This window comes from Etheostoma cragini, chromosome 13 (genome assembly GCF_013103735.1).
Source record: "Etheostoma cragini isolate CJK2018 chromosome 13, CSU_Ecrag_1.0, whole genome shotgun sequence".
NCBI classification, from domain to species: Eukaryota; Metazoa; Chordata; class Actinopteri; order Perciformes; family Percidae; genus Etheostoma; species Etheostoma cragini.
The window spans coordinates 14,127,594-14,136,318 of NC_048419.1; the positions used below are offsets into that span (position 1 = coordinate 14,127,594).

The following is an 8,725-nucleotide window of genomic DNA, read 5'->3' on the forward strand; positions in this document are numbered from 1 at the left end:
TTTTAGGCAAAGGTAGACTGATTTAGACGGGAGGTTGAGACAGGGGGGGTGGGATGAAAGAGCAAGAGGGTCTTAACAACAATGATGGTGTTGAATGGGGGATGAGAGGCTGTTAGCTGGTGGAATTGAGTGTTGTGCCACAGGTAGAAAGATGAATGATGTGTGCTGAGGTGGAAGGAGACATGAGAGGTAAAGAGGTAGAGTGGTGCTGATAGGTCCTGAGGGGCTGATAGAGATAGATGTTGTGTCAGATCAAAGTAGGGCAGATGTGAACAGGCCCCATTTGTTGTCAGTAACTATATGACAGAGACTGGAACTGGTGAGGGTTATTGGGTGTATTGGTATGGGTTTATGTGTGTGACCTGTAAAGAAGACATAGAGATAAAGATAGTGTGATTAAGGGTTAAAGACTGCAACAATGCAATGCAGGTATTAGCTTAGTCTGTTTTTAATTAAATTGTTAGAATGATGCAAAGACACTGTTATCACTTTATTAATTAAGATTTCTGCTGAGGCTCTGCAAATCCTTTGTAGTTCCAAGCTAATTATTGCCAGGGAGCAAGAGAGAGGCTTTGGCCTGACTGCACAAGGACAGGTGGAGTGAAGAAACAGTAGAGAGGGTACCATGGGGCAAGAAAGAAGAGAAAGGAAATAAAAGATTAACGGTAGAGAACTAGTAAAAGAGACAACAGTATGAACTTGACAGAGATGAGTAAGCAGGTAGTGCGAAGAAAGATGGCAGAGCAATGGGCAACACAGAGGTGGACTGCAAAGAGACGGAGGAGGGGGATGGTGAAGGGGAAGTTATCTAAGTACATCCCTGCACCTGAGTCAACAGCGGTGCTTGCAAACAAAGAACCCCCTTGAAGAAGAGACAGGAGACAATGCACTGCAGCGAGAGATGGGGGTAAGAAATGTTCAGCAAGAATGTGACAGACAAACAGCAGCTTACTATGTTTTGTCTATGTCTCTCAGACCAACAGAGGACACAGACAACAATACAGTATGGACGGGGTACACAAACCTTACCTATGATGGGTTGGTTGGTTGTGCGGTGGGTTAAGATTAGGTTAGATAATGTCAAACTCCTTGTGACAAATGCAAAAAGAAATTCTACTGACCTAAAAAAAGAGACATATGAACTCCAGTAGCTATTGAGAGATGTAGCTAACTTTAAACAGTCCATGTCAAATGGCATGCACAAATTTGGATAGCATAGATGATGTTTTTTTTGGCTGCCGTTAACCAAGAAAAAACCACCCTTCCTCTTGCTACCTACTTCTTCATTTGTGCATTACACACACACACACAACACACACACAACACACACACATACACACAGGCAGTTTCAGAGGACAACCACAAACTGCTTCAGTAATTTTAGCACTAAAGTAGCAGTAATGTTACCCACATAGAGATTAAGCTTAGTTCAGGACTAATACAAAACTCAGTGGAGTAGAAGGTTGAAAGTAATGACTAGTTTTGCTATTTTTCATAATTGATTAATCTTTTAATCAACAAATGTCAGAAAATAGTGAAAAATCAAAATTTTAGGGTCCATATCTTCAAATAGTTTGTTTCTCCCAAAGCTTCAGCACTAGTTCAGGAAAGCAAGCCCCTGTTTATATGTATCAATAGTCACATTTTAACATTATAATAAGTTTACCTTAACCCAGCACAGAATAGCAATATTAAAGCGCACTGTTTAGCACCATTATGATGACACAAACAAATGCTGTAAATCAAAATAATTGACATTTTTAAGGAGATGTGAACAAAAGTTACATCTAGTGATGTAGCGTCAAATCACTGAAGCCATTCCAGCCAATGTTTAAATAGTGTCTTGTCAAAAACAAAAGATCATTGGGACAAGGATGTCAACAACACGTCAGCAATGTGGCGTCTCTTCAGTGGAGGGGGTTGGATCTAGGTCAATGGGTCCATTTCCTGGGAGTTGAGCTCTTGTGCAGACTCAAGCTAGAGGTTACTGTTTGGTCTTTGAGTGTCTAACGTGAACAGAGCTTTCCCTCTCAGTGCATTAGTGCCCTGTATAAGCTCCACACGACTCACTGACATCTGAGTGCAGGCCTGAGGGAAGAGGACAAAGGCAATCTGACCACACATGCACACGCATTCACGTGTCTAAAAGCTGACGCACCAAAGGGCAATAACAAAAACACACAGTCTGACAAAAACCTTATACAGCACTCACCACAGGGTTTTTATCCCCAAAGAAACTCAATCCAAAGAACAAAAAAAATCCATGCAGCTCTGCTCGTAAGCCTTCATCTTTTCTTTTGTCAACCCCCCATCACACACACACACATGCTTGCATACATATTTGCACATGCACACATTTATGAACGCATGTACAGGCTTTTGAGACCGCCATGTAGCCATTGCATCACTTCCAGGTCAACAAGCAGGAACGTGTGACTATGTGATGAGCACTAAGTCGCTGGTCATCATTCTCTCTATTTAACTAGTGTAAGGTGTGGGGTTGAAGGAAAGCAAGAGGAGAGGAGAGGAGAAGAGAGGAGAGGAGATGGCCAGGTGGCCTGTTTCAGTCATGTGGATAAAAAAAAAAAAAACACAGAAACACATACACAAATTAGTGGGTAAGAATACTTCAAGGCAGATATTAAAAAAAGGAAATCCCGGGACAACCAAATCTCTCCAATGCAAACACAGCATAAAGCCAATCTTTAAAGACACTCTTTGCACACCCACAGTAATTCCTCCCTTAAATCCCTACTCAGCACTTCACACACAGATATATTTCCACTCACTCACTCTGAAGTATTTTACATTAGCTTCCTGTTCAGGTAACATCGTCTCAATGCATGCCTACCTTTTCCACTAAACCACATTCAGCTTATACCACATTTACCATATGTATCTCTTTGGCATGACAAATATCAGTTTGTGAGCACTGCACACATCATTCCTTTGCCAATCGCTCAGCAAACAAAATTATACATATTTATCTTTCCCTGCTTTTTTCTTTTGCTATTCTTCTAAATTGAGGGAACCTAAGAAAAATATTAAGATCCAACAGTCTGTATATCAAATAAGATGTAGATGTATGCACATACACACACAGACACACACATGCATTTACGCATCATCAGATGGCAGTAAGATCTGATGTGTGGGCTGAAACGCGACACTGATCAGAGATAATAGGCAGACATGACAAGGATGGTAATGCTGCCACTCCAAAGAGGAAGGAAGGAGGGATAATGGAGAAAGAGACAGAAAGAGAAATAAAGAAAAAAGAGACCAAGAGAGAGAGCGAAAAAATGAACGGAGCAAAGGAAGGAAAGAAGGAAGGAAGGAAGAGAGAAAGAAACTCCCAATTCATCAGCGGAGAAAACAGACAAAAGATAGGAAATGAGTGAACATGCCAGCTCATGTCAGCTCTGAGACACCCCTCCCCCGTCTGGACCCTTTCACAAATTAGAGGCATCCCCTTCTGGCTCTCCCACTCCTTTTGCATCGTCTTCTTCTCATCAGGGGGTTGATGTTGAGGAGTCTGGCACAAAATAAATGTTCTTCACCTGATTTTTCACACTCCCCTGCTAACGACTCTTGCAGTCCTGCTCAACCAGATGAGCAACATTAGTAACAGACGCACAAAGGCAAACGCGTCACTGTAGTGTTCACACTGACTCATTCAGCCTCTTTTGTTTCCCACAATTTTTCATATTTTCGAAAGGATCATTATACATGTGTGTGTGTGTTTGTGTGTGTGTGTGTGTGAAACCCCAGTGGATTCCAACCTATTTGACTTTTGGCCCCTAAAATGAAACCATATCTACCTATGACCCATCATCACCAACATCATGGTTTATGAGCAGGACCCCCGACCCGCAGCTTGTGAACCATTGCTGTATTTCATCAGCTACACTGGAAAGGGATTCCCCTTTGGTATGGCACCTTAATTAGACACACTCAATGAAACCAGAGAAGAAGAATAACAATTCATAAGTCTTTCCCCCCTCAGCTGTCAGTTTTGTCTTGGTTTTCCCAAAACAGATGTCAACAATATCTGTCTGGTATTGCGCTGCAAGTGACAGCAGCAGAGAATTGGGACAGCGAGAGACAGACTGACACACACAGGACAGACACACAGGGCACCTGCAGGCACACAGTCAAACACAAACATTTAAACAGCTTGATTGCATGTGGGGAGATGGGCACCGGGGGCTGCATAAGCCCTATATCTGCTTAACAGCAGAAATAAGGGGAACACTGAGGAAGACGGATGAAGCATAACGGTTAACAACGGTTAGAAGTTGAGAGAGGAAGACAGACAAAGATGAGAGAGATCATCCCTTTCATGTTAATTGCATCATCCCATTATCATGCCCACCACATGCTCATCAAACTGCATCTTATGTACTGTATCTGTAATCATGAAGTGAGGGTGTCTGTCTGCTCTGCCACAAGGTCAGAAGAATCACATTCACTGTGGAGGGTAAAGATGTGACAGTATTTGCAACAAGCAATTTAGGTTCCATGCTGTTGATGATGAAGTTGCTAGTGACTGTGATTATTATTTCCATTTATATAATCTAATATTTGACTCATTGAGCACTTTATGAGCTGTAAATGAGCAGATCAAAGAATGAGTATATGACTTAAATATTTGTATTCATAGAATAGATCATTCTAAATCTGCCGAATATATAGAGGGTGGAGAGTGTGTGTGATTGTGCATTTCACAAAATATGCAGATTTTTAGACTTGGTTTTTGATAAAGGTTTATCTGAGGGTTGGAGTTACAGTGCTCATGTATGATCTTAGTTAGGCTGTTTATGTGAGGCTGGTTGTGAGTAAAAGAGGATATGCCTACCTATATCTTCCCTATAGGTGAGCTGACTTAGTCTGAGAGAGTCTGTATCAATGTGGGTCAGTATGTACACACACATACACACACATAATACAAACTCACCCGCACACCCACAGGGCTCACTTAGCAGATCCCCATCCCCCCTTTCACGCTCACACACTATATTAGCTTACTGTACACATAAGAAGCACATGGTTATGTGGATGCACACATATTTGTTCTTAACACACACTTGCACACATAGCAAATGGAGAGAGAGACACACACACACAGACAGACAGACACACACACACACACACACACACACACACACACACACACACAGACACACACATAAACCTGGATGAGCGGTGTGTAACTGTGTATGAGATAATGGCTTTCCCCCATTTTCACAGCCCCAGGCTTTCGCAGTCTTTTTTGAAAAAACAGTGTGTGTGCACATCCACGCACACACACACGCACATAGACGCACAGGCACACGCACACACAGTGCTTATCGGCCACTATAAATCCTTTCACGGATCACTTCTTCTAAACACCCTGCCAATATTCAACTTCCTCATGGCAGCAACTGAAGCAGTGAATTGAAGATTGAAGATATCAAGAAGAAAAGATAACAAGAAAGAGAGAGAGAGACATGACTAGTTTATAATTCGTATTCTTCTCAAAATGAATACAAACACTTATAGCAAATCATTTGAAATATTGATGATAAGGATTTATAACAAAAGTAGGATTTGTAACTTATACAGTTTTTGCAGTTACTCACATGTGTTGAGTCTTTCTCATCTTAGTTACTGTCTGTCAACGATCTGAGTGCAAACATTCTTAAACATTTCTTTAAGAATGTTTGCACTCCAGATCATTATTATTCACTACTCAATTCAAGTTAAAACAGGTTACTGAATTACTAAGGTACTACTACTTGCTTACTAAGACACTGAACCTTAAATTGCTCCCTGTGGTTCGGCCAGTCCTTTGCATGGTAGATGGAGAAGCAAATTCCAAAGCCAAACATTTACTAAATTACACATATTTAGGCTTCTTGTAGTGTTTTATCAAAAACCTGCAATATTTCTTTTCTATTTTAACCTTTATTTATCCAGGTAAGTCGATTAAGAACAATTTCTCCTTTACAACGACACACATTCACATTCACTCACATTCATACTGGCAGCTGCCCAGTACAACCCCAGTCTGAACTGCTGGCCACTGAAGCGTTGTTTTTAGGTTAAGGCCCTTGCTCGACGGCACCTCGGCAGTGGTAATGAGGGAGGGACAACCGCTGTTCTTTCACTTTCCCCACCCGGATTTTATCCTGCGGTCAGTGAATTGAACCAACCTGCCGGTCCCAAGCTTGCGTCCCTAACCCCTAGGCCACCACTGTCACACAATATTGTTAATAATAAGGTCCTGATATCAAAACCAGCACTAAATAACAAAATGACTTGCATAACTTAATTATTTCCCAAGTCAAAAAACTTGCATTGTCTAATTTCTACTATATTTTATGTTATCTATACTGAATTATTTTATTCAAACCAAATATCCAGTGAAAAAGCATGAAACTGAGGGAGGAGAAAGGACAGTAGAGACTCTATGCCCTTTGACCCCTTTAGCTGTATGGATGCCTACAGATGACCCTCTCTAGAGATGACTCTCTGCCCAGCTGAGACCTAACACCTCCACCAACCTTATCACATTTGAGTGACAGATAGTAAATATGTCTGAAGTATTTGGAAGGAATTAAAAGTGCATATTTGCAGACTTTCCTCCTTTGTTTTCGTAACTCTGTTATCTTGCAACTTGTCCCATATCCCCTCTTTCTCTCTCTTTCTCTCTCTTTTATTCTGTCTTGTTGGCTCCTGTCGCTCTTGGCCAAGTCTTTAGTACGACACTGCCTTTCACTAGTAGCTCTCAGGTCTCCCTCTTTGTCTGTCTCGTCCTTCTCTATTCTTTAGCCGTTTCACCTCTTCCATCCTCTGTTAATATTTCCACAGCGCGTGCACGCATGCACACACACACACACATTAGGCTAATGTCTTTATCAGATCCAAATCCATTAGTTTATGATCTCTTTCTCCTCATTCTTGCATTGTGAATCTTTGATGGAATAACCAGAAATTTTGAGAACTGACCTGCATCTCTTTTTATTTCTTTAGTGCTCCGGCTCTCTAACAAGCTATTGACAAGTCAGACTTACTGTAAGTACTGCCTGAGTTTTTGATTTCTCACTTTATCTCAAGTAATTTAATCTATACTGTACCTTACATAAAGTCACACATTCAAATAAGCCCACACATAACTTAGTTTGCCCTTTGAGCTGTGCAGGTTGTACAGTGGCAGGGAAGTATCAGGTGGTGCCAGTCCAGAGGGCTGTTAAGGTATTTTGTAATCACTACATTACCTCAAGTAAGAAACCAGTTAGGTCTCAGTGAGTGAGTCCCATTAATGATTGACAAAGTCCTACCTATCATCATCAACACACACACACACACACACACACACACAGCTATTTCTACAAAATGTGTTTTTTCTTGCAATGCTATTGTATTTGTTTGTTTGTGTGTGTGTGTGTGTGTGTGTGTGACAGAGAGAGAGAGAAAATGAGCAAGAGAGAGAGCAAGAGAGAGTGAGAGAGAGAGAGAGAGAGAGAGAGAGAGAGAAAAAAAAGCCGCCACCAAACAGTAGAATAGTGTACTAGCCTAGGAGAGGAGTCACACACAGAGAGACACATTGTGAAAAGAAAGCATACAAAATAGGTTGATATAAAGACATTAACACACACAAACAGATAGACAGGCAGACACACACACACACACACATACATGGACTGAGCACAACAAAAAGCTTGTACTCTTGGAAGAAGTGAGAAGCAAAAAATGTGGACATCTTACTAGAAATGTACCTTCTTTTGCCTTATTAACACAGAAATTAACATTAATCCAAATGGTTAACAAATCCTCTAAACACACACAACATGAAGCCAGTTATCACAAACACCCAAGCAACTCTCTCTCACAAAGCTCCCAAAACATCTTTAAAAAATTAAATGCATCTCTTAACCTGTACATAAGCTCCCAGCGTCCTGTGTGAGTATCAGTTAATTCCCTGTGGTGGTGGTGGTGGTTAAAACACAGTCGGCACGTGTCCTCTCCAACAGCAAACAGGGGATTCCTTGCATTGGTGAGACGTCTCCCGGACTCCAGCGCAGCGTTCGACTCTACATACGCACACACATTACAGCACATGCTCACACATGCTGCCTCTTGCACGCCTAGACCAGACTGAAGGCTGAGGAGAAAGTGTGTGTGCGCTGGCTGCGTCTGATCCCGCCCTCTTCTCTCTGGTTTTCCCAATCTCTCCCACATGCACTCACCCTGCCCTTCTACTTCTTCCCTCTCTTTTTCTCTCACTCCATCGCTCTCTCCAATTTCACCTCCCCCGGTTTGCCAATTGACTGCCAGCGTGTGTGCTGGGTCTGTGCCTCAAAGCCTTTAGATATCCCAGTCCTCTTTTTAATTGCTGTCTCTCTGGCCTCAAGTTCTAAACACATAAACAAAAACACACAGATACAATGGGCAAGCGGACTACAAGTAAATTTGATAAAGTAAATACATTTTTTTTTTTTTCTCTAAATCTGGATTCTATTTTTAAAGATCAGAAATACAAACCTACACTCTGATGAGTAGGTAGGAAATGTAAATCTTACAATGAGACTTGTAAAACTTGTAAAATGCCAGACTAGAGATGGGTTTTGAGTTGAAAGGTGAGAAAGGTGCACAGTGAGGTGCAGTGTCCAGGAAGAATTCATCTCATTCCTGGGAAACGTTCCATGAGAGCAGCTGTAATTCACCCATCTTTTTTTTT

General features: G+C 41.5%; 1 protein-coding gene across 1 annotated transcript in view; it reads right to left on the reverse strand.

Annotated features, from left to right (window-relative positions):
* LOC117955392 (T-lymphoma invasion and metastasis-inducing protein 1-like) overlaps window positions 1–8,179 on the reverse strand; it is a 56,590-nt gene extending 48,411 nt beyond the window's left edge. Inside the window, exon 1 of the mRNA XM_034889858.1 lies at window positions 7,922–8,179. The gene's annotated coding sequence lies outside the window, so the exon portion shown is untranslated. The remainder of the gene's footprint in view (window positions 1–7,921) is intronic.
* Between the last annotated feature and the right edge of the window lie 546 nt (window positions 8,180–8,725).